Here is a 24,546-nt window from a genome sequence, read left to right as displayed (position 1 = left end):
AGAACTCTGTGACCTATGAACTTTTATTAATTAAGCCTCCCAAAGCAGCCAGAACCATTTTATCAATGGGCAAGCAGCACAGAATGGTGAGGGTCCAATAGAAAGTTAGTGATGGAGGCAGTAAATAGAAATCAGCAGCTCAAATTCCCAGTCTTCTGCTCTGATGTTGATCGGAAGGACAGCAAGGATGGAAAAATCTCTGCGCAAAAATGGAAAATAGTATATAAATCCTGTTTGCTTTACTCAAGCACAGTCTCAAATATGAGAAAGAAAAGCAGACCACAAAGTACTGAAAAAATAACATCTAGTATAATGTGTTGCTGTGTTAATTACCACGTAGTGCAATTCTATGTGTATGTTGTGCTCTTATGTTCATATTTATTAAAAATATAGTTTGCGGGTTGTACTCGAAACATAAACGCAAACTGGTATCCAGCCAGTTGCCTTCCTACCTCCTCTCCCTTCCTCTTATTTATTTATGTCTGATGTTTATGGATTTCACTTAAAACTAATAAAACATTTAAAATGGGAGAGGAGGGGGAATAGTAATGAGAAGGGATGAAGATGAGAAAAGACCAGGGAGAAAGAGTTGAAAATGAAAGGAACGCCTGAGGAAGGGAAAGAGGTGAAAGGGTCTACAAACCACCTAGATGCATACATTTCATTCAACTTCAGGAGCCATCAAGTGAAATTAATAATCTAAACTGTAGAGATTAATTTCTGTACTGGGGCCAGGCTGGAATCTTTCCTGATCAAGTTGAACAGGAAAGGATTTAAATTGAGGTCCCTGAACTGAAAAGATAATACATTAATCTAACTCATTACACGGGCCGGAAATGAATTCATTTATTTTTTCAATGATGGAGTATCTTGTTATCTGCCAGAGAAGTGCGTTTCTAAATATATATATAGAGAGATCATTGCATGACATATAACTGGATGTCTGCATGAGATTAACAAGGAGAGAGGAAAGCTGCAGAAAACAGTATTGGCCAAAATGATCTTTTGCTCTCACATTCCTCTGTGATCAGACTCTTGCATCTGATTTTTTTGTTTGGCTCAAGTAGTGATCATGGGATGGGTTTGAGGGGGAGAAAATAATTCCCTCCCATACACAGACTGCAGAAGAATCAGGATAATTCTATGTTTACAAGGAGGTCATATTAGCTGCTCAGAGTGATCTCATCTGGATTTATATTATATAACCTTCATCTGAGCAGATTCCAAAGGGCTTTACTATTTCTACTATTGGAGTTCACAATCTATGGCCCTGATCCCAAAGTTCTAATTTTGGCCAAGATTTTAACAAGTGACTAGTGATTTTTTTTTTTGAGTGCATCCTTTTTTTGTGCCCAACTTTAAACACCTTCAAGGGGCCTTTTAAGCTGTGTAAAGTTGGGTACCAAAAAATTAAGGCACCCAACATCGCTGTCCCGTTTTATAAAATCTTCACTTCAGTTGTTTTCCTGACTAAGGACTGTTTAACTCCATTTGAAATTCCTTTGGCTAGTGTAAAGACTGAGTCAAAATTGAGATCTCAAGAAAAATCTTACAGGATGGAGTTCAGGGGGAGGAAATATTGACAAGGTTCCCTGGCAGACAGTTCTCCTTACTCATTCCACTGGATGGGAAAAGCTGTTCTCCACAAACAGAGCATCGCACAGGGGCCACCTCAACCCCTGTGGATCTTAAGTAATCACCTGGATGCCAAGAGGCCGAGACATTCACAAACAGGTTCTGTGCCATTCCTCAAGCTCTATCTCTCCTGCAACCCTTGCCACCTCTGTGGCCTGTCAGCAAGTCTCTAATGGAGCTGTGTACTAGGGCTGCTGCTGGATCTCTGGGGATCCCCCCACTCTGGAGTGAAGATACTCCACAGAAGTTTATTTTCTATCCTGAGACTGTATCGCTGGGGGGGTTGTGAAATGATGGTGTGTGGCTTCTCCCATCCCCTCTGGCCTGTCCACTCTTCTCCAGGGACACCTGCTGCTCATCATGTGCAGATCCTGCACCTTCAATGGACTTTGAGAGAGGGGGAAATCCAGAATCCCATGCAGTAGGGACCTTGGAGGGGTATGTTCGAGCCTAGAGAAAGGACTTAAGGAGCGTATGGAGTGAGGAGAAGCAGCGGGGGGAAATAAGATACACAGCTAAGTAGACTGCACTTCCCTCAATTCATGTTCCACCTCTTGACAGAGTCATCCGGGCCACACAGATAGGGGGGTAAGTGGGGCAATTTGCCCCAGGCCCCACAGAGGCCCTGCGAGGCCTGGCGAAGAATCCCTTCCCTGGCTAGAGGCGCCTTTTTAATTTTTACTCACCTGGCAGCAATCCGGGTCTTCGGCGGCACTTCAGCGGCGGGCCCTTCACTCACTCTGGGTCTTTGGCGGCAGGTCCTTCAGTGCTGCCAAAGATGCGGAGCGAGTGAAGGACCCGCTGCCGCCGAAGACTCGGAGCGCCACCCAGTGAGTACAAGCGCTGCAGCGGGTGGAGCCTTTTTGTATGTCCGCTCCCCCTCTTTGCCCCAGGCCCCCTGAATCCTCTGGGCTGCCCTGGAGTCAGCAGAACCTGGGTGAAGCCCAGAATGATCCACATAGCCAAATCCTACTCATCATCCTACAGTCTCTTCTCAAACCACAGGGACATCAGCCTTACAGCACTCCACAGAGATCTGGTCAGTGGATTAGAGGGAATGTGTGAAATGTTACTTTTTCAGAACTCGAATTCATGCTAATTAAACAAGAACAAAATTCAGAGGCTTTTTGAAGCGGCTAGATAAACCAGGCCAAGGGCAAAGTGGGGACTGCCTTAGAGGCCAGCAAGGAAGAGAATTATCAGCCCAGGAAAAACCAAACACAAACATTTTCTCATTTAAATTGTATCTTCCTTTTTTAAATTTAAATACACAATCTATGTGTTTTGGGGGATGCTGGATTAACAGCTCTGGTGACTAGAGCTTCCTGTTATCCCCTGGGTTCAGTCTTCAGGGCCCATCTGAACTTGACCTTTGGAATTGCTGATGTCGGGCATTAATGGGCTTCCTCATGCCTGTCCACAGAGCAGTGGGGAGCGCACACTGATGGCATATAATGGCACCTCAGTAGATCAGAGGCACTTATCATTCCCATAGTGAGGCACCTAGTCCATATCTCCTCTGTTATCAATTAACACAGGATAATGGATAAATAGGATCTGTGGTTCTGCTCAGGGATGTGTTGCAAGTAAAATGAGGAGCAGAGGCAGGACATAGGCCTAAAGGTGCATGCACACATCCCAGTCCATCGGTTATGTCTCTTGGGCCCTTTAAAACTAGGGGTTTCTTGGGAGATGTAGTCTCCAGACAGGGGGTGTGATGATGAGGGGTCAGTTAGCCAAGTGTCACATGACTGCTGGGACTATATAAAGGAAGAGTCCTGGCTCAGTCTTGGAAGGAAGAGGATTGAGGAAAGGTCTTGAGAGGAGTTATCTGGAGAGAGGGATGTGTCCCCTCACTTCAGAGCTTGTATCTATTGGGTTTCCGGGATCTTCAGAGCTTGTAGCAAGTGAGTCAGGCCTCTGTCACTTGCAGTCTTGTGTTCATCTGTGACTTGTGAATACTCTGTTTACTGATCAAACAAGCCTTGGGATAAAGGACGTAGGATGGAAGTTCAGACTCAAGTTAGGTCTTGGTTTGACTTACCCCACCAAGTGACTGCCAACCACTTTGTAGGAGCTGTTCCCTGACAAGGTAGGGGGAACACTGTCTACGCAAGCCAGGAAGAGAAGGGGAAGCTGCGCTTCTCAGGGACAGCTCCAGGCACCAGCTAAAGAAGCAGGTGCTTGGGGCGCCCAGTACCAAGGGGTGGCACTCTGGCTGCTATTGGGGCAGCACATCTGGGTCTTCTGCGGCAGTTTGGTGGTGGATCCCTCAGTCCCTTTTGTAGGGAAGGACCTGCCACCGAATTGCCGCTGAAAAGTGGCCTGGCACGATTGCGCTGCTGCAGCTTTTTTTTTGGAGGCGGGGGCTGCTTGGGGCGGCAGAAAACCTGGAGCCATCCTTGGAGATTACCCCTCACTCCTCTTCCTTTCAAGCCCTGGTATGCATCCTCAGTACCTAACCCCACAAGGCTGGCAAAGTATTTGGTTTAAAATAGTTAGATTTCCTGGAAATACAGCGTTAAATCCTGGCCCCTGGACTAGCCAAGCCCTGCCCTCAAATTGCATGATATTCGCTGTATAGCTTCAGAGGGACTTCAGGGTACACTGAGGTCCTTAGTAATCAGCACAAACATTACAGTTAACATGAGTCAAAGCCCACAAAAGGATCTGGATGACTATTTGTATTACTGTAGTGTCTAGGAGTCCCAGCCATGGACCAGGGCCCAATTGTTCTAGGAGCGTGTGCAAATGCAGAACAAGAAGACCATCCCTGCCCCAATGAGCTTGCAATGTAAATTTTTGGAAAATCTCAGGTTAAAGACACAGAGTTTGTCCATTGGCCTGCGTCTTGCCTGTCATTCATACTGGTGCAAAGTGAGTGTAAAATGAACATAAAGGAGAATGGTAACCATTCATAATTGCTCTGTATTCACTTTGCACTCATGTAAATGGCTGCACAAGGGGCAGGACACTGAAGAATCAGACACTTTCTGCAAATATTGGCGACTCTACCTTGCTTTTACTCAGAATTTCCCTTGCCTGTACTGGAATGCTGTGTGCAATTGGTGCTTCTGCCCTCCACCTTAGGTTCAGGCTGCAGCCACCTCTATGTGTTGCTGGATCTGAAACCACTCGGCACCTCACAGATTTGCAGCTATGGGGACAGATCCTCAGCTGGTGTAAATCAGTATGGGCTCACTGACAGCAAAGGTGTTTTGCTGAGATACACCAGCTGAGAATCTGGCCCATAGTTTTTTGTTTTGGGGCCTATATTAATATACAGAATTGTATTTATTTTTGCTTTTCCCCCATATACTGTGTAAGCTCTCAGGATACCAGGAATACAGTAGAGTGTGGGTGTTGCTGTATAGTAATCAGAGCCCACTGTACTACTGACTTACTGTCACTGAACATGACTGTCCGTGAACACCTTGCCAAGCTGCATTGTCAATCATCACTGTAATAATCTTTTGTTTGGGTATTGTGCTCGCTATATCCGTATTTGGATACGAGACATGACACCAAGGTAAGACTAAGTTGGACTGAAAATAATTCATACAGGGCCAGAGCCAAAATAAAATAATTAGAGGTAGACGAGCATTATTGCAGCTTTATTATGTGAGGACCCAATCCTGCCCAGGTATCTGTCATATTCCTTTGAGGGCCCTAGGAAATCAAGCTAAATCTGAACAATAATGATCACTGTTCTGGATATTTTGGCACCCAAGTCATTCTTTTTCCCAAAAAAACCTGTTTTATTCAGTAAAGCTAAGAATTCCTTAATTAACTTCTAGCCTCACTAAAATAAGACATTCTATTTTTTTCCATTCTAGCAGCGAACAGTACATGCCTATGAAATCAGGGTTAGAATTGCCTTAATTATACTTAGCCAAATTCTACCTTCATTTGCACCAGTGTAATTTCATTGACTTCACTGGAGTTACTCCTGATTTATACCATTAGTATGGGCAGGGGGCAAGCGAGGGGCAGTAGAATGAAGCTGTTAAAGTCTTAGAGTTTTTTTCCCCTCCCTGCACACCTTCTGTTAGGAGAAGGGGGAAAGTTAAACTGTTAAGGAGAGCAGTGAATAGGTTTATTACGAAAGAGAGAGATTCCTCAGATGTTTGTGGCACCTGTCTTTAATGGAGCCCAAACTAGTCATTTTTGGACAGATTTACAAAGGTGTTTAGGTGTCTAAAGATGCAGAGTATCAGAGGGGTAGCCGTGTTAGTCTGGATCTGTAAAAGCAGCAAAGAATCTTGTGGCACCTTATAGACTAAGAGATGTTTTGGAGCATGAGCTTTCGTGGGTGAATACCCACTTCCTCAGATGCATCTGAAGAAGTGGGTATTCACCCACAAAAGCTCATGCTCCAAAACATCTGTTAGTCTATAAGGTGCCACAGGATTCTTTGCTGCTTTTAAAGATGCAGAGAGGTACCTAGTATGATTGCCCCCCCCCCCCCAAAGGTGCCTGAGCAGGGCAGTTGACAAAGGCAAGTCAATAATTTGATGTCAGTGGAAGTTTTTGTCAATCTGGCCCTTTGTCTTTTGCCCTCTAGAGTGTCTAAGCAACAGGATGAAGTCTGAGATCTAGTTATGACATTTAACAGCAGCTAGATGAGATCTCAGGATTCAGTGCCGAGTGGCTAGTGCTTTGACCAACTGCATCACCTGGAGTGGGGAGCTGGTTCCTGTAAGTCCCTGGAGATGTACTGGAGCAGCAGAGCAGGATGACTGGGTGATTGGTGCATGCATGCTTGGGTTTATCAGAAGGCTGTTTTTGAAGACTGCCTGTCAGCCTCCATGCAATGTGTGCGGGATTTGTGTAAACAGGGATGCACTCACTAGCTTCAGAGTCATCACGTCAAACTTGCTTGTTCATTCAAACATCATTATGTATTTATTTCAGTGTCCTTATTGTACAAGAGTCTGGGGGCCCAAACCAAGGGATAAGTCTCTTCCTCTTTACTCTATGCTGCCCATTAAATCACCAGATGTGTTTTTTCTCAGTAGGTTTGTCTCACTCCAGCAAAGAGGAATGAGAGAGAAATGGAGGGGGGGAAATAAATTCAAAATCCCTCACCCCAGCTTGCCCCCAAGCACTCAGTGACCTATATCAGACCAGTTGTGCAAGGGCCTTGTGTGTCAAGAGGCAATTGAAATTACAATGGACAGTTCTTGGGCAACTCAGTCACCTAAAACTAAAGCAAAGCAACCAGTCGTGATCTGTGCACATTTCCCCACGTCTGCGAAAAGCAGAGTGCAGATGGCTTACATAGACAGCAGCTCCAAAAATCCCCACTGTCTGCTCCTTTCAGTCAAGCTGCATGCTTAATGTGTGAATTTAACCAGACTTCGTGAGAAGCAAGGCCTGTGAGCTCAGCATGGGCTCTGGCATACAGGAGAGTGACCAAGCCAGCAATTGCATGCCCATTTATATAACCCATTCCAATGAGCAGAGCAACCAGCATCTGTCTCCACATTAGGTATTCGAGGTATTCCTTGGGCCAACATTGCCTCCTGCGTGCACTGTTTTTAAACACACTTTTTCTTTTTGAAAAATGTGAAGTGTGAATCCTTTTTATTAAAATACAATGAAATAAAGATGTAGGACCGAGGTGTCTAGCTATTAGAGCAGGGACTTGGAGATCCTGGGTTCTAAGCCCAGCTCTGCAACTGATTTCACTGTGTGAGCTTGAGCCAGATACATGCAGCCACATTTTCAAAAGTAGCCATGGACTGTAGGTACACCCATTCCTGGGAGCCCAGCTTGAGACTGATTTTTGTGTGTGGGTGTGGGTGTGTGTGTGTGTGTGTGTGTGTGTGTGTGTGTGGGCTGAGCACCTGAAGCTTCCTGTGACTTCAACTGCAGCTATGGTTGCTCATTACTTGGAAAATCATGGACAGTGGACAATCAAGCCCTGAGGCCTGAACGAAGCTTGGACATAGTGGAGATATGGGCAACTGACTTTCACAGTGCCCAGTCTGCTCCAACTCTGGACATCAGTTAAAGCTGCAGGAGGGCTGAAGCAAACTACGGGTAAAAGGTCCGTCAGGCAATTCTACACCAGAGCAGAACTGGGCATTGCTCAGGAATTCCCTGGAGCTATCTCCAGGCACTTTGAGTTCACACTTTGTGCCACCAAAGGGAATATTTATCAGGGGAGTTATGTGCCTCCCTCTCCTTGTCCACTCCCCCTCTCCACCTCCCCCGATCTCCTGGCTGATGGCATTTTTCTAGCTGCTGGACAAAATCTATAGCAAATCTCTCTCTGCAGCTACTAAGTATCTTTCAATAAGTTTCCCTGCCCTGAAAGCAAACATACTCCATACACTTAGCCAAAACACTAAGTATCACATAATCAAGGCACTTCAACCCTGACCTCCTTGGGCCCACGCCTTACTTCTCCTGAGCAGAGGCCTGCCAAGTGTTCAGAGCTGTACTGCACAGTATCTCAGGTTTCTGGGAACTTAGGCTCAAGCTGCAACAGCTGGCTCTAGATCTGGAATCAGAAATCCATTGGTGTTTAGAATCCAGGGGTTTGATCCTCCTATTGCAAAGGGGGGCAGCATTTGGAATTTGACTAGGCCCAACATTCAAGGGCAAATGGATGCCTGACTTTGGTATGGCCCTACATGTAGTTTTCTGATGTGTCTGCTGTAAATGAGAATCAACAGGGCCCATCAAACTCATCTTCACATAAGATGGAATTTGAAGCTGAGCCTATATGAAGGATACTAAGGTGTTGAAGTCATACTACAGTGACAGGCATATTAAAGAGTCTAAGGTGGGCTCTGCCCCACACTACAAGAAGGATGTGGAAAAATTGGAAAGAGTCCAGCAGACAGCAACAAAAATGATTAGGGGGCTGAAGCATATGACTTATGAGGAGAAGCTGAGGGAACTGGGATTGTTTAGTCTTCAGAAGAGAAGAATTAGGGGGATTTGATAGCTGCTTTCAACTACCTCAAAGGGAGTTCCAAAGAGGATGGATCTAGACTGTTTTCAGTGGTACCAAATGATGGAACAAGGAGTAATGGTCTCAAGTTGCAATGGGGGAGGCTTAGGTTGGATATTAGGAAAACCTTTTTCACTAGGAGCAGGGTGAAGCACTGGAATGGATTACTTAGGGAGGTGGTGGAATCTCCTTCCTTAAAGGTATTTAAGGTAGGGCTTGACAAAGCCCTATCAGGGATGATTTAGATGTGATTAGTCCTGCTTTGAGCAGGGGGTTGGACTAGATGACCTCTTGAGGTCCCTTCCAACCCTGATATTCTATGATTCTGTGACTAAGTATTGAGCATCACCATCTTGCGTTCACTTTGTGCTCAAAAGAGCCCACTTAGCCCCTATGAAAGGGAGAAAATCCCTTCTTTTCTGCAAGGAAATTAGTTAATAGAGCTGGGAGGGAAACGGGTTTCTTGTTCTGTGAAAACTTTCAAAATTTTGGAAGGGAGGTCAGTCTTTCCCAAATCAGGATAAAATGTTGAAATCTTGAAAAATTGTCTGAATTGGGTGGGGGAGGAATCAGTTGGTCAATCAAAATGTTTCATTTTGATTTTGAGTGTTTTCCCCACATACAGGGGTGGCTGTAGGTATTTTGCCACCTCAAGCACTGCAGGCAGGCTGCCTTCGGCAGCTTGCCTGTGGGAGGTCCCTTGTCCCACGGATTCGGCGGCAACTTGCTGGAGGTCCGCCAAAGCTGTGGGACCAGCGGACCCTCCGCAGGCATCCCACTGAAGGCAACCTGCCTGCTGCCCTCACGACGACTGGCGGAGCGCCCCCCGTGGCTTGCCGCCACAGGCACGCGCTTGGCATGCCGGTGCCTGGAGCTGCCCCTGCCCACATATAATTAGCTTGATTTTGAAAGGAAATGTTGTTTCAAACTAGGAAGCCAAAAATTTTTGTGTCCAAAGAGGTTGAAATGAAATATTGAGACAATTTCAAAATTCTTCCAAGAAATTTCCCAAGAGTCATTTTCTGCAAACATTTCTCTTTTGGCAAATTGGCATTTTCTAGCTGAAAAATTCCTGACCAGCTCTAGCAATTTCTAGCTGGTCAGTGTGCTGGGTAGCTGGCATAGAAAGCTGATCAGACTTGAGGGAGAGAGCGGAGGATTTTGCAGAATCAGGCTTATAGGCAGGTAGAAGGGAAGACTATACACCACTACCATACCACCTCATCTCCTTAGTGCAAGGCTATGTCACCTCTGCTGTCACTTGTGAGGGTTAGCGGGTGATGCAGATATTACCAGTTGTCCTTTGTTTGGCTCTTCACATCTGAAATATAACAGAAGCTTCTCTGATATCTCTGGGAATAAAGCCACGTTGTTGTTTCTACCTTTGGGTTGTTCACCTTGTCCTTTAAGTCATCTGAGGTCTCCCGCAGTACCTCACAGTAGCCTGACTTTTTCACTTACAATCAGCTTCTGCCTTGCTGGATTTAGACACAAATGAGAACAAACAGATTCTTCACCAGTGTAAACACTGCGTTGTTTAACAGACAATAGCCCTCTGGTCTATTCTCCAAAGAAAGCCACGTAACTTCCAGCCCTACCTCGCCTGCTGGTAACAGGAAGTGGCTATTAACAACATTGATTTCCCTCTTAGCAGTAAGAGTGCCCCAGGGGTTCTACTCTGAGGGCTTAGACACTCTTTAATGAGCTGCCTGTTTTTGCACAGAGGCCAGGACTTGCATGTATGCAGATGACACCACGCAGCTAGGGGAGGTGGCAGGGCCTAGTCTTCCATCAAAGCCACCTCACCATCAAACTTCAACAAGGTCTGCTCACAGCTTGAAAGAAAGAGCCACTCGTCTCCCCGCATGTCTAGAACAAAAAACTATTGGTGTTACTGCAGTCCTGGCTGCAGTTGTGGCTGTTTCCCTATTCTCCTATCGTTGCTCAGTAGCAATGCCGAGATCTAATCTAAAGCGGGAACCTTTTTGTACTAGTCATGGGGCTTTTTCAGCACTCCATTGCCAAGTGGCTTGACTCATCGTGCAACATAACTATAAAAATCATTCCAGTGTGTAAGTGAAATTTGACTCCCCACCCTCTGTGTGCTGGCAGCACATTGATCAATACTCACTTATAAATGAGTATTACTGTGCCCAACTTATCTGAGGGCTTGTCTACATCACAGAGTTGCAGCGCTGGTGAGGGGGTTACAGCGCTGCAACTTAGGAGGTGTACACATCTGCAGGGCATCACCAGCGCTGCAACTCCCTGTTTGCAGCGCTGGCCGTACTCCCGTTTTGTCTCGGGTGTAGAGGATCCAGCGCTGGTGATCCAGCGCTGGTAATCAAGTGTAGACACTTACCAGCGCTTTTCTTGACCTCCGTGGAATAAGCAGGTATCCCAGCATACCTGAGGAAGCCTCTGGTAATCAAGCTGGTCTCCTTCCCCGGTTTGCTCTTGCGTTCCCCGAACCCCGAGCAAGCAGGTCTCCTTTCCTGCGGTTTGCAGGGTGGTTCGGGGAACGCGAGAGCAAACCGCGGCGAAGCTGCTCTCCTTCCCCGGTTTGCTCTCGCGTTCCCCGAACCTCCGTGCAAGCAGGTCTCCTTCCCTGCGGTTTGCAGGGGGGTTCGGGGAACGCGAGAGCAAACCGCGGCGAAGCTGGTCTCCTTGCCCGGTTTGCTCTCGCGTTCCCCGAACCCCCCTTGAAGCCGCCCAACAGCGCTGCAGTATGGCCACATCTAACACCACTTGCAGCGCTGGTTGCTGTAAGTGTGGCCACTCTGCAGCGCTGGCCCTATACAGCTGTACTAATACAGCTGTAACAACCAGCGCTGCAAAATTTTAGATGTAGACATACCCCAAGTGATAAACTCAACAACCCTTCAGAAACCTTCATGGTGGAAACACCCTGTCTGCTGCTGGTGCCAATCAGGCCCAGGGTAAATGCTCTTTCTTTGTCATGCCTCTCTGGTCTATAAAGCCGGCTCACTAACTATTCTCTGTCGTTAACCCCTATGTTTAAATGGAAAACATTTTAAGCCATTCACATGCACAACAGCTTCCCTGTGACTCTTCCCAGCTCTGCAAATGTTACATTAATTGATTTAATACTGTAACTAATCTAGAGCTACTTAGGAGCTTCATGGTTGTCACTATGTGGCCAGGCAAAGTCCCTTCCAAACTTCACAGTGAGACTGTGAAGAGAAGACACATCCTCCTGCTCCCATAGCACAAGCCACTACTGCATAGAGTTGCTGGAAGTGTAGGGTTAATAGAACCCAGTTCTAGGCCACGTCCAGACTACCCGCCGTATCGGCGGGTTAAAATCGATTGCTCGGGGATCGATATATCGCGTCTAATCTAGACGCGATATATCGATCCCCGAGTGCGCTTATATTGATTCCGGAACTCCATCAACCCCAACGGAGTTCCGGAATCGACACGGAGAGCCACGAACATCGATCCCGCGCCATCTGGACGGGTGAGTAATCCGATCTTAGATATTCGACTTCAGCTACGTTATTCACGTAGCTGAAGTTGCATATCTAAGATCGATTTCCCCCCCCCCCCAGTCTGGACCAGCCCTTAGTCACCCAGTAGAGAGCATGTGCCCCTCTCACTAGTTACTTTATTACAGGGCTCCTAGAAAAATGAGTCACGTGAATTTGTGCAGCACCTCTTGCCCTGAAAGATGCTTTATAGACCTGTTCTTACAGTGCAGCCACCTCTGGAATGAAATATGGCATGCAGCAACACTGTACAGAATTCAAGACCAAGAAATGAAGAATACCGGATCTGTTTCTGATTGCAGCAGGGACTTTGGGAGGAAGAATGCCACTGCATGAGCTGGAAATTGTCCAGCGTTGCAGAGCTACCACATCTGTGAACAGTTCCATGGGATTTGTAATGACCACTTGTGGTCAGGACTTTGGTTTTACATCTCAACTGAGTGACAGCACCTCAAGCTGCACAGTGCAATGATTATCATTTCATTTTTTGGATGGAGGATCCATAATACCCCTGCTACCTTCATAGGCTTGACAGACTGACTCTGTGGTAAGTTTCTATCTTACCGTGCACAGAGATGGAGACATTTGAGCCCTGCAAACATGCGGAGGGCTACAAGATTTGCTCACACTCAAACGCCTGGTGGTGGGTTTACAGCGCTGCAACTTAGTAACTGTCCACACCTGCAAGGCACATCCAGCACTGCAACTCCCTGGCTGCAGCGCTGGCTGTACACCTGGTCTGCTTGGGGTGTAACGATTGCAGAGTTGGTGATGCAGCGCTGCTCATCAAGTGTGGCCACCAAAAGCGTTGTTATTGGCCTCCAGGGTATTAGGAGGTATCCCAGAATGCCTGCTCACAACAAACCAGAAGAATGGCTGAACTCCGAGCTCCCCCGAGCTGCTTATCTAAAAAAACAAACACAGCTCCTGTTTGCTCGATCGAGCGGAGGCAGGCAGGGGAATTGCTTTGGAAGGTTCACAGCTGTTTGCTTGAAGAGAGAAGTCACACTGCAGAGGGGGAGGAGGGAGTCCATGTTGAGCAGCTGCTCATGTGGTCTGAAGGCTATTTAGGAGTGCATAATTTGCATTTAGTGAATAAGAGAGGGGTGGGGGAAGGGCTTGAAACTTTTAAATTGATTGCAGGTTGGTGCTGTGTATCCTCCAGTCCTTAGAACTTGCAAGGCAGGGAGCTGACACAGTGTCACCTCCAAAAATCCACTGTCTCCCCCATGCTCCCTGTCACACTCCACCCCAGCCCCCTCTTTTGAAAAGCACGTTGCAGCCACTTGAATGTTGGATAGCTGCCCATAATGCACCACTCCCAACAGGGCTGCAAATGTGGCCACACTGCAGCACTGGTAGCTGTCAGTGTGGCCACACTGGAGTGCTTTCCCTACACAGCTGTACGAAGACAGCTGTAACTCCCAGCGCTGTATAACTGTAAGTGTAGCCATACCCTTAGAAGTGATGAGGGCGGAGGGTTTGTTTGTTTGTTTGTTTTTTGGCGGGGATTGTTTGTTGGTTAGAATTGGCAGAATTTTCACCTCCACTGTCTCTAAAGCATGAAATACCCACTTGGCTGCCTCCGCTTTCCATATTGGTATACACATAGTCAGACTATTGCTTAGCTGTAGGTCTTTCAATAGCATTCTTTTATCACTATAAAAATTACACCACCAATACTAGTCCAAGGTGGTGCATTTCAGTATTTGATCCAAATGCTCCTGTTTTGGGTTCTGATTAAATCCTATGTAGTAACTTAACATGGCTTAAATTTTCTCTGTTTTGGGGAAGAATGCACATTGAGTATCTAGCATCCCATTAGCCAGAACACTATGAAAAGAAAACAGCCTTATGACATGCATCAAGCTTTTCATGTGCTTCAGTCCATCAGCCAATGCTTGCATTTAATTCTGTGGCATACCTAGCTTGAGGAGCACTGTATATTTTATTAGCCTTCTGATTAGATTCACACACTTTACTGCTAGCAAGCAAAAGGCTGAGAATCAATTTTCTACTGACCACATGTTCCATCTAAGCAGGGCTGTCCAGAAGGTTCAGGGGGCCTGGGGCAAAGCAATTTTGGGGGCCCCTTCCATAAAAAATAAAAGCTGTAATACTATAGAATACTATATTCTTGTGGGGGCCCCTGTGGGGCCTGGGGCAAATTGCCCCACTTGCACCTCCTCCCCGGGCAGCCCTGCTTCTTAGAGCCCAGAATACAGAGGCACTTCAATAATTTCTATGAATGTCTAATCACCAGAGATTTAGTAGACCAAAAAGAAGAGAGTAACAAACTCACAAGTGTAAAGTAAGAGATTCAGCAAGCAAAGAGTCTGTTAGATATTGCAACCTCATGCAGTATCTGTGGGGGAACATATTGTAGTAAGTTTATGTATCCCTGTGGGCTAGGGTTTGTATGTCTGACTGTGTTCTACTTCATGGGAGAGGGTTACTACAGTTCCTTCAGGAACTAAAATGGGGATGGACAAGTATAATTAAGGTGATCACTCACCTTGTAAACTCTTGCAGAGAGGTGCCACCCTTTGGAAAGGCTTACTTATACTGATTAAAATTGACTTTCCAGAGACTAGGGGGGGGGAAGGGCTTTTGGCTTAAAGAGTCTGTGTTTGAACTGGCCCAGGGGCTTTTTTTCCCCTCTGATCCAGCAAATGAACATGGCTGTGTCTCTGGGGAGTGGAGGCAACTCTGGTGGAATAGTTGGAAGGACTTTGGGGCCCCATGAGACAGATGGGTGACCTCTGGCAAACCTTTAGCAGGCATATGGGAACTCTCATTGTTTTTCTGCATGTTATCTCTGTAATGTTTTTATCTTAAGAAAACGGGTGCTTGCACAGAAAGAGCTGGATGGTTATTTGTAACTGCTAGCAGTACACTATTTGTCAACAGTGAGAGTTGCATGCTTTATATCTTTGGGGTAGGGTAGCAGCAGAGCTCAGAGTAGCATTCCACTCCTGACCCTCCTACTGGTTTCTCCCACTCATAGTGCATGTTATGGTGTTGCAAAGGAATGTTTCCAACCCCATAACCAATCCCTTCCACTGCATTCCATCTAGCAACAGTATTCAAATAGCAATTAAAGCATCAGAATCCCAGTGGCTGTGGCCAGGTCGTGGGGCCTGACTACGGACTTTTCAGTCACCATTGTGCTATTTAGAACAGATCCAAGACACACAGAGGCAGGAGGTCAGAGGAGGAGAATTGAAGATGAAGAAGGAGCTACCTATAGATGCCATGAGAGCTAAGAATTCACTTCCAAACATCGGCCCTTTTCTCTTAGAAGATGGGATTGGAGGGCTTGTTGTTGAGTTTCCAGCAATGACCCCACAAAGGCATTCTGCCTTGTTCTGTGTAGAGCTAACAACGGACGGAGTGCCCATTCCTCCTATTGAGTTCCAGCTTCTCTCTGTGGGTGAAATGCACCTCTGCACAGTGAGTCAGAGGATGTTAAGACTCAAGCTTGCACAGTGGGGATTGTATGAGCCATTTACAGAAGGGTGAATTTCAGCTTCCCCAATCCTGCACACACACACATGCCTGTGCTTCACTTTAAGTGCATTGGTGTCCTAGTGAAGTCAAAGCACCTTCATAAGCGTTTTCACTATTGGGACCTAAATGACTCCATTGAAACACTGCTGCTGTAACTTACACAGTTCAAACGATAGAGGTCTAGGATTGAGATAACGAAGGCTCAGGAGCCAAACCCTATTGGATGTGGGGTCCTTACTAGTTCAACTATATGTTATTGGGCTAAATATAGAAATCATTGAAGTTATATGGCCTGTGCCATGCAGGAGGTCAGCCTAGATGATCTAATGATCCTTATGGCCTTATGATCTATGAATACTAGCTCAGTAGCTGACAAATCTACAAGGACCTTAGTGCCAGCAGATCATGGTCCTACATTTTTATCAGAATTTACTCCCTGGTACAGCTGGTTAACAACATTCAACAAAGAATTTGATTAATTTAAATTAAAATACGAATCTATTGAATAGTTTAACTAATTGTTGCCCATCTGCACAGCTGGCCTGGTGATTGGAGAAATATATCTGCAGATAATTTCTTTAAAAATCATTATCTTCAACTAATCTAGATTGTTTGCCCCTCTAAATCTTCTTGTCTCCAGGCTGTGTTCAAGATGTGCTTAAATGTAAGCATGTGCTTCAGTCTCAGTGCAGGGACTGACTTAAGTACATGCTTAACTGTTTTGCTAAATTGGCACCATAGTGGAGAGAGACAGACAGAGAGAGGAGGAGGAGGAGGAAATTGTTCCAGAAAATTAGCCTAATGGACATGTCCTAGAAGATCAAAATGGTTGAGTCCATCAACAGAGGAGTGCACAGACTAAAGCTGTTCCTTCCCCGCTCTCTCAGTAGTTTTGTCATAAATCAGCAGATGCTGCTGCAATCAAATGTAAGTAACACATGGAACTTTCCACATGGTGTCTAGCCAAAGAGAAAAATGAGTGAGTCTGCTAAAGGCAGGCCAAAATTACTCCAGGGAGGTAAAGCATTTGGGAAGGCAGAAAAAGACTGCAACAATTGTAATTGCTTTGTGCTGCTATAGTGGTATTCAGCCCAGGATCTCAAAGCACTTGGCAAACAGATAATGGCGTATCATAGAACCCGTCCAAGGTAATGCTATTCTATCTGTTTCATAGGTAGATGCTGTCATATCTGAGTCACAGATGGGTGAAGTGGCATGCATGAGGTCACACAGCAGGACAGCAACACGATCACAAGGAGAACCCCAAAATCCTGATTTCAGGCAATCATCTCATTAAATATTTTTACAATAGTGTTCTATCTAGATACTTACTTAGCCCTCACCACTCTTAGGTTTATCGTAATTCCTACATGACAAGTTTGGAAGATGGCACTTGGGTTTCCTCGTCCTCTCTTACTAGTGAGACCCTGCTTTCATTTATACCAAAGTAAATCTAGAGTAACTTCCTCTAAATCGTGCCAGTTTTGTACAGTGTAATGACTGATATGATTGAGGTCTATAAAATCATGACTGGTGTAGAGAAATTAGATAAAGTGTTGTTCGCTATTTCTCATAACACAAGAACTAGGGGTCACCAAATTGAAATTAATAGGCAGCAGGTTTAAAACAAATAAAAGGAAGTATTTCTTCACACAATCCATAGTCAACCTGTGGAACTCCTTGCCAGAGGATGTTGTGAAGGCCAAGACATGGTTCAAAAAAAAAAACTAGATAGCCCATCCTGGCTAATAGCCATTGATGGATCAGGAATGGTGTCCCTAGCCTCTGTTTGCCAGAAGCTGGGAAAGAACGACAGAGGATGGATGACTTGATGATTACCTGTTCTGTTCATTCCCTCTGGGGCACCTGGCATTGGCCACTGTCGAAAGACAGGATACTGGGCTAGATGGACCTCTGGTCCGACCCAGTAGGTCAGTTCTTATGACTCTCCTCTCACTTACACTGGTATAAATCCGGAGTAGCTTCATTAAAGCCAGTTTGAGTGGGAAGGGATCAGGTTCAGGGATTTCAATGGAAGAGGTGCACAAATGAGCACAGGTAAAGAGTGCATAGGTTTTAAGCTGGCCCTCTATATTTGGGTGAAATTCACACAAATAAGAACTGCAAGATACCACATACTGCAGATACTGGCTTTCAGATGTTCCTGTGATTAAGACCTCAGTAATGTGACCTTCCCTCACTTATAGCATCTTTCTAAGGTAAGAATAAATTTGCCAAGGTTCTCCCTCCTTTGTGACAAGCTAGTCAGGTCAGACTGGCAAACTACTTAACCAAATACCATATAAAAAAGAAGTGTGTGTAGGCAATATACACAGGCCTTTTAATAGTTGTTTGTAAATATATTTCTAATAACTCATTCTGTCAACATGTGCATAAGTGGCATTCCCCGTGCTGATGGACCCATTTCCTTAATGAAATGCACACAGTTTATTTTGCAAAGTTTAATTGCTTGAAAAATGAAGATCAGATTTCTTTATTTCTACTCATGATGCTGAAATCATTCCAGCTCATGTGTATAACAAGCAGAGAGGTTAATGGAGCTTTTATTACAGTGACTTAATAGCTAAGTCACCTTAAAATTTAAAAAAAATACAAACGCTCTTCTGAAGTTTCTGTAAGTTGCATACAACTGACTGGTCTTTAGTCCAATTGACTGATTGGACAAATAAGCAAAAAGTTATAGCACTGAAACCAAGTTATTGTGCCCCTATATTCACTAAATATGTGAGTATCTAGATGAACTGACACTTGGCTGGAGCAGCAGACTGGTGATCAAGACTCCTGGGTTTCCAGCTCTGTCGCTGACTGACAGGGTGCAAATCCCTTCTGTGCTCGCTGCCTCAATTTACTCCCCTGCAATATGGGTTAATAATACTTCTCTCATATCAGTTTTACGAGTCTCTGCTTAATTAAAGGACACTTGTAAAGCCCTGTGTGATCTGCAGGCTAAATGTGCTACAAAAATGCAAGAATTATTATTATAAGGGGCTAAGCTCATTAAAAGGCTCATCTCCCTAGTAACAAAGGCAGCACAGGTCGTTAGCAGGCACTGAATCTGGTACATGCAGCATTGAATGCCTGCACCTGTATCACTGGAACTCAAACAATACATGCATTAGTTGGTAGCTACAATAGGCTCCTGTTTTCTTAAGTGGAGCAGCCAGTAGAGGGAGGGTCTGACACACATTGAACCATTATGGCGTTACAAATGCACAGCCTTATTCTACAGTTCTTACTCAGGCACTTAGCATCTTGCACTGAAATCAGACTGAGGAAGGTTGCCATTGTGGGTAAGGATTCCATCGGACACATTGTGCTTTTTAAAATATCAGCTCAGCAGTGAGCAGAATTACTGAGCTGAGTTTGGATTTAGCTTGAGTAAGGCATGAAGAATCAGGTCCTCAATCATCTGTAGCCAGTTCACACATAAATGTGACCTATGTCAAATTGCCAAAGAGCAACTTCCAGCTGAGACCAGATGAACAAACATCCTACTGCCTGGGCTAGAGGGATCAGGCCACATTTGGCTGCCATGTCTCTTGTATAATGTGAGGATCCTGGTTTGAATTTCACGTGGACAGCAAGACTGTCACTGCATGGAGGGCTCTGCTAATTAGTTACATCTGTTGTAGAGTCTAAGCACCAGTTACAGCATCCCATTCTAAATGTGAGCAAATGGATTGCCAAGAAACCATCCACCCAGAACAATCTCAGGTTGCTGGTGCTTACATAGGATGGGAAAGCCAAACTGGATATTCAGAGCTTTCTCTCTTTATCAAGCCCCAAAGAAGTAAACGGCAGAGTGTAATATGGGTATTTTAGAGGTTTTTAAGGTCAGGCTTGACAAAACCCTGGCTGGGATGATTTAGTTGGGGATTGGTCCTGCTCTGAGCAGGGGGTTGGACTAGATGACCTCCTGAGATCCCTTCCAACCCTGATAGTCTATGATTCTATGAATGGTGACTTGAGAGTAATGGCTTTTTATCCTGATGGAAAAACCCTATACAATTAATTGCAAATGAATGCTTTTCAGACCACCCTAGGGAGTTTCATGTAGGATTCTATCCCTGCTATTTAATTCCATAGAATGGTTGGCAGTGGGAGGAGGGGGAAAGGAGGAAAGAATAACCCCTAGAAAGGATCTCACTCTGTGTTACGGTCCATTTACATGTACAACCATTTCCTTTCAACTCCCTTAGCCATTGACTCCTACCAGTCACTTTATAGTGCAAAAGAAGGAAACTGATACAAAGAGGTTCTGAGTCCCTTCTGTGACATGCGGAGAGCCTTCATCTCCTACTTTCTTTACAGGAAATTGGTGGTACTCAGTACTGCACAAAATCAGACCCAGATTGGTTCTGTATTTCTTGGTGTGGCCCATTCAGTTTGAGTTGGTGTTCTGTGCAGAATCGTCAAATTTAGGATGCACAGTTTGCCACTGTACGCGCAAACAGATCCTTGTAGAGCTCGTGGCCCTCCAGAAGGCCAAATAATGCTTTGTTATCTAGTATCCTTGCTTCATTTTGGTGTCATTACTCATGACTAAAAGTTCTCTTGTTTGAGTTACTTCTAGGCAGCCTGGTTTAATTCCAGTAGGAGGTTAAGAGTGGAATGGTGCTTTAGGAACATATAGGTATGGAGAGGAGGACTTGGGAGATAACTGAGGGGAAAAGAAGCCACCAGTTTCATTCATAGAAGAGCATAAGCGTCTATTGAGCCAGAAGTCTTCTTATGTAAGAAAATATATATCCATGAATGAAAGCTTCTGAAGAGACAGGTTAATAGAGTCTCAGGATGCCTAGTCCACCAGCCTGTCCTAACAATAAGAAAGCCCAGGCCTTAGTGAAATGTTTACCACTCTAATAGGTACATACTATCCTATTTAAACCAAGGGTATCTAATACCTGTACTGTTGCATTTACCTTCACTGTATTATTCAGCCACTAAATTTCTCTCTGTGCTGTGTGGAGTTCCAGGCAGTGTGTGGCTGCTGGTGAACAAAGGAGACTGAACTAGAACTCAGAGGGTATAGAAGCCTATTTGCTTGTATCTGTCATTGTTGCCGATTTCTTTAGTAAATGCTGTTTCCATGTATCATGGCAGTATCTCAGGCCTCTCTGTAGGTTAAAAACATGAAATCGAGATGCACTTTTTTTTTATCCACTTTGAAGTTAATCAAAAAGGAGTGAGTCTCCCTCCAAACAAGTGATTTTGTGTTGCATACATACATGTGCACACCTGATCTTGGAGAAGACTTCTGGAAATGCAAGTTCCCTCCCGAGGGTGCTTCAGTTGGTGAGAATCCTATTTCCAAAGAAAATCATCTCTGAGAGAGAGATTCCCCACCCCCACCCCCACCAAGCAATCGATTTGGTCCATAAGATACATCAGATTGTTGCATCTGGTAATATAATTGTGTTTATTATCCATTTTGTATATGATCAATATGATAAAAACACAGAGGAGCCAAGTAGGTTGTTTCTGACTATAGCGGAACGACAGAGGGGCATGCTCCAGCGCCATGCTATGTGTCTCGTGAAGCAGAAAAGCAATTCAGTCAGACTAAAGGCTGCAGATGAGCCATATACTCGCGGCAATAAATGCAAATGATTTCAAATCATTTCCCTGGTAGGAAAAGGAGAAAAAAATTAAAGCTAAAGATGTTGCAGATCAAGGAATTCAACTTTAAGCTGGCACAAAATTAACATAAAAGAAAACACAATACTAAAAGGGGGGAATAGATTTCACTAAAATAATCTCTCAGCTAATGAAGAGACCTGCTTTGTTTATTGAAGTACCTCTCTGTACTATTTTCCCCTCTCACTTCCCTCCCGCCCCAATCATGTACAATAGAATTGGGCCTAACTGCAATCAGTCTGCTGAGAACAGCTTGTAAATATTTGGATGTTCATTGGCCCATGAGAACAAATCGTCCTCCCTTAACATCAAAGAGTGTCTTTGCCAGTTCCTTTGTTAGGTAACAAATAGTTCCTTTTTTCTGAAGCACATTCATGTTTTCAGGGTTGCATTGTTTTTATTAATGAGCTATGACATTTTTTTCCTCTCCTGTTTGATGGGGGAAGGAGAAGTGGCCCTGGCCCGTTTTGTTCATCAAAAAATAAACAATTAATTATTTTATTCTTTTAATGAAGAGAGAGACAGGAGCTCACCAGTGTAGAATAGAAACCTCACTGGAATCTCCTGTGAAACATTTACTGCAGTGATGCCCCTAAAGCCTGCTCAATTGCTATTGTAAGTTGTGGTGTTCTGGACCATTTATAGCAGAACTGAAATTGTGAGCTCTCTAGGACAGGGGTGTCTTTTATTTTTATATATATATATATATATGTGTGTGTGTGTGTGTGTGTGTGTGTGTGTGTGTGTGTGTGTGTACATAGTACTTAGCACAGTGGTGTCCTGGTCCTTGACTGTGGCCTCTAGGTGCTACCATAATACACATCATGAGTAAGAGCATTGTAGAATTGTTTTTAAATAAGGATTTCACACTGAATAGATTTTTTTTTTCTTCTAGCATCCATAAAACTTTTCTATTGTAAAACTAATTTAAATTTACATTTAAATCGTGGTGATATTCTGTTGGTTTTTATCAGGGACTCCAGTAGCTCGAGAAAGGAGGAGACTATGCTCTTGTAGAATACTATAGCAGTCTTTATATGACAGGAACAGTGGCCTTTTAAATAAGGCATCAGAATGGGATTTGAGAGCTGGGTGGATTCCATTCAGGCCTGTGAGACAACTTAATCTTTCTGTGCCCCAGTTCCCTGTCTCTAAAATTGGGATTACGATCTTTCCTTTTTGTCTTATCTATTCCTTATGTCATCTTTATTCAGTTTATAATCTAAAGCACCAATTCACCAGGCCATCTCTATTCAGCAAAGCACACACACATGCTTAATTCTAACAATATGCTTAAGTGCCATTGAATTTAACAGAATTTAAGCACACCCCTGAAGGTAAAAATATGATCAAGTGCTTTTTTCTAAATATGGATGGACTGCTAACTCAGGGGCTTAGCATATAAGCCTTTTGGGAAATGTACGATCTTTTACTATGTGTATGCACAGCAGCTAGCAAAATGTGGGAGGGAGACAGTTTTTCTTGAGGCCACTAGGTGCTTTTGAAATACAGATAAGTAGTAATGCTCTAATACAAAGTGGTGATCAACAGTGGTCCAAACCACTGAATTGTGGTAGTTTGAAATGTTAGTGAAGAATACAGTGGTGCACAGATCATACAATGATGCCTACATAAATACCTATAAATATATGAATGCTGTAATTTTGTGAGTGTACATACATAGAGATTGCTGTAGGTTAGATATTTGCATGAAAGGGAATCTAGTTTTGTCTGTACTGTTGTATGGGCTAAATCTTGCCCCACCATCTAAAGACTGTGGAATGGGTACACATATGATCTACGTTGTCGAAGCAGTTTTAATCAGTGCTTTTTATTCTGGCTCTACATACAGCCCTACTCTGCAGAGAAGGAATTATCTGAACATGGTGGTGAGGTTGAGAGGGGCTATGTGCATGGGTTCTGTGGCTGCTGAGGGAAAGGTCTACTGTGGGTCCATGTGAGTGCTCAGAGAATCTGCAGAACACATACACTAAAGTTACATGATATTGGTGGTTCCCAACCTTTCCAGGCAACTCTGCTAGATCACCAGGGTACATCTCAGATGCACTATCCAGAAAAAAATTTGTTCTACTTTTCCTGCAGCAACCTTTATTCCCTAATAAAGAACTTGAATGCCAGCCCCTTTAAACCCCATTGCATCCATATCTTGTAATGTGGCCGATTGCACAAGGCTGGGACCAGAGGCGGCTCTAGGCATTTTGCCTCCCCAAGCACGGCAGGCATGGCTTCGGCGAAGCCGTGGTACCAGCGGACCCTCTGCAGGCAAGCCGCCAAAGGCAGCCTGCCTGCCGCCCTCGCAGCGACTGGCAGAGCACCCCCAGTGGCTTGCCACCCCAAGCACACTCTTGGCGTGCTAGTGCCTGGAGCCGTCCCTGGCTGGGACTCATTGTAGCTTAAGTTCAATTACATGGGAACAATTTTATGGGAAGTAGGCAGTGGTGGTACAGAGGCTGTAGCTGTGTTTCAGGAAGGAAGGCATGTATTGCAGGCAGCCATCCATGTACCAGTGGCAAAAGCATTAAGTACCAGTATGTGTAACAGTGCTTAGTAACTGCTTATGTAGAAAGCACTCATTATCATAGCCCCTGTGTAAATTGGAATTATAACACTGAACAAATAAATATGATTTAGGATTTGTTTTCAGGATCAGTTATGATGATTCAAGCCCTTAAAATGCTGAGGGAAATGGAAGGCTGAGAAGATTCCTGTGCCAGAAACATTCAGGAATTTGAAAGTTCATCAGATGTTGGCAAAATTATTTCTTTGGTTTCCTCCATTGCCAATCAAAACTCCCCCCCCCCCCCAATCTCTGTCTCTAGCCCAAACAATGTTGAGTCATGCATCAGAAGTATATAAGCATTTATAATTGGAAGCGGTCTTTTTTCTCTTTGTCTAGGCTAGTATATTTAGTGGGTTGGGTTGCAGTGCCAACAAATATTTGCCAAGGAAAACTTTCTCGTTTAAACCTTCAGCTTATCCAAATAATGAGGGAAGAATTGGAAATGGGCCTTGGCAGAGTCGGAGGATTTCAGTATACACTGCTCCTTTTTTATTTTGATCTAGTCCATTCTTATCACTTGGATTGAAATAGGTGATTGGTCTGCTTACCCATATGACCAGCAGGGTGCACAGCTGGCATAGCACATGGGATTGTTTATAATGTCAATCACGGTGTCAGCATAATGGAGTTTGCAGTTGGACATTTTTTATTAATTCTTTTCTTCTGCCATTACCTCATTCAAAATGTTG

This window comes from Gopherus evgoodei, chromosome 4, assembly GCF_007399415.2.
Source record: "Gopherus evgoodei ecotype Sinaloan lineage chromosome 4, rGopEvg1_v1.p, whole genome shotgun sequence".
In the NCBI taxonomy this organism is placed as follows: domain Eukaryota; kingdom Metazoa; phylum Chordata; order Testudines; family Testudinidae; genus Gopherus; species Gopherus evgoodei.
The sequence above is the reverse complement of the archived record's forward strand: the minus strand, read 5'-3'. Positions refer to the sequence as shown.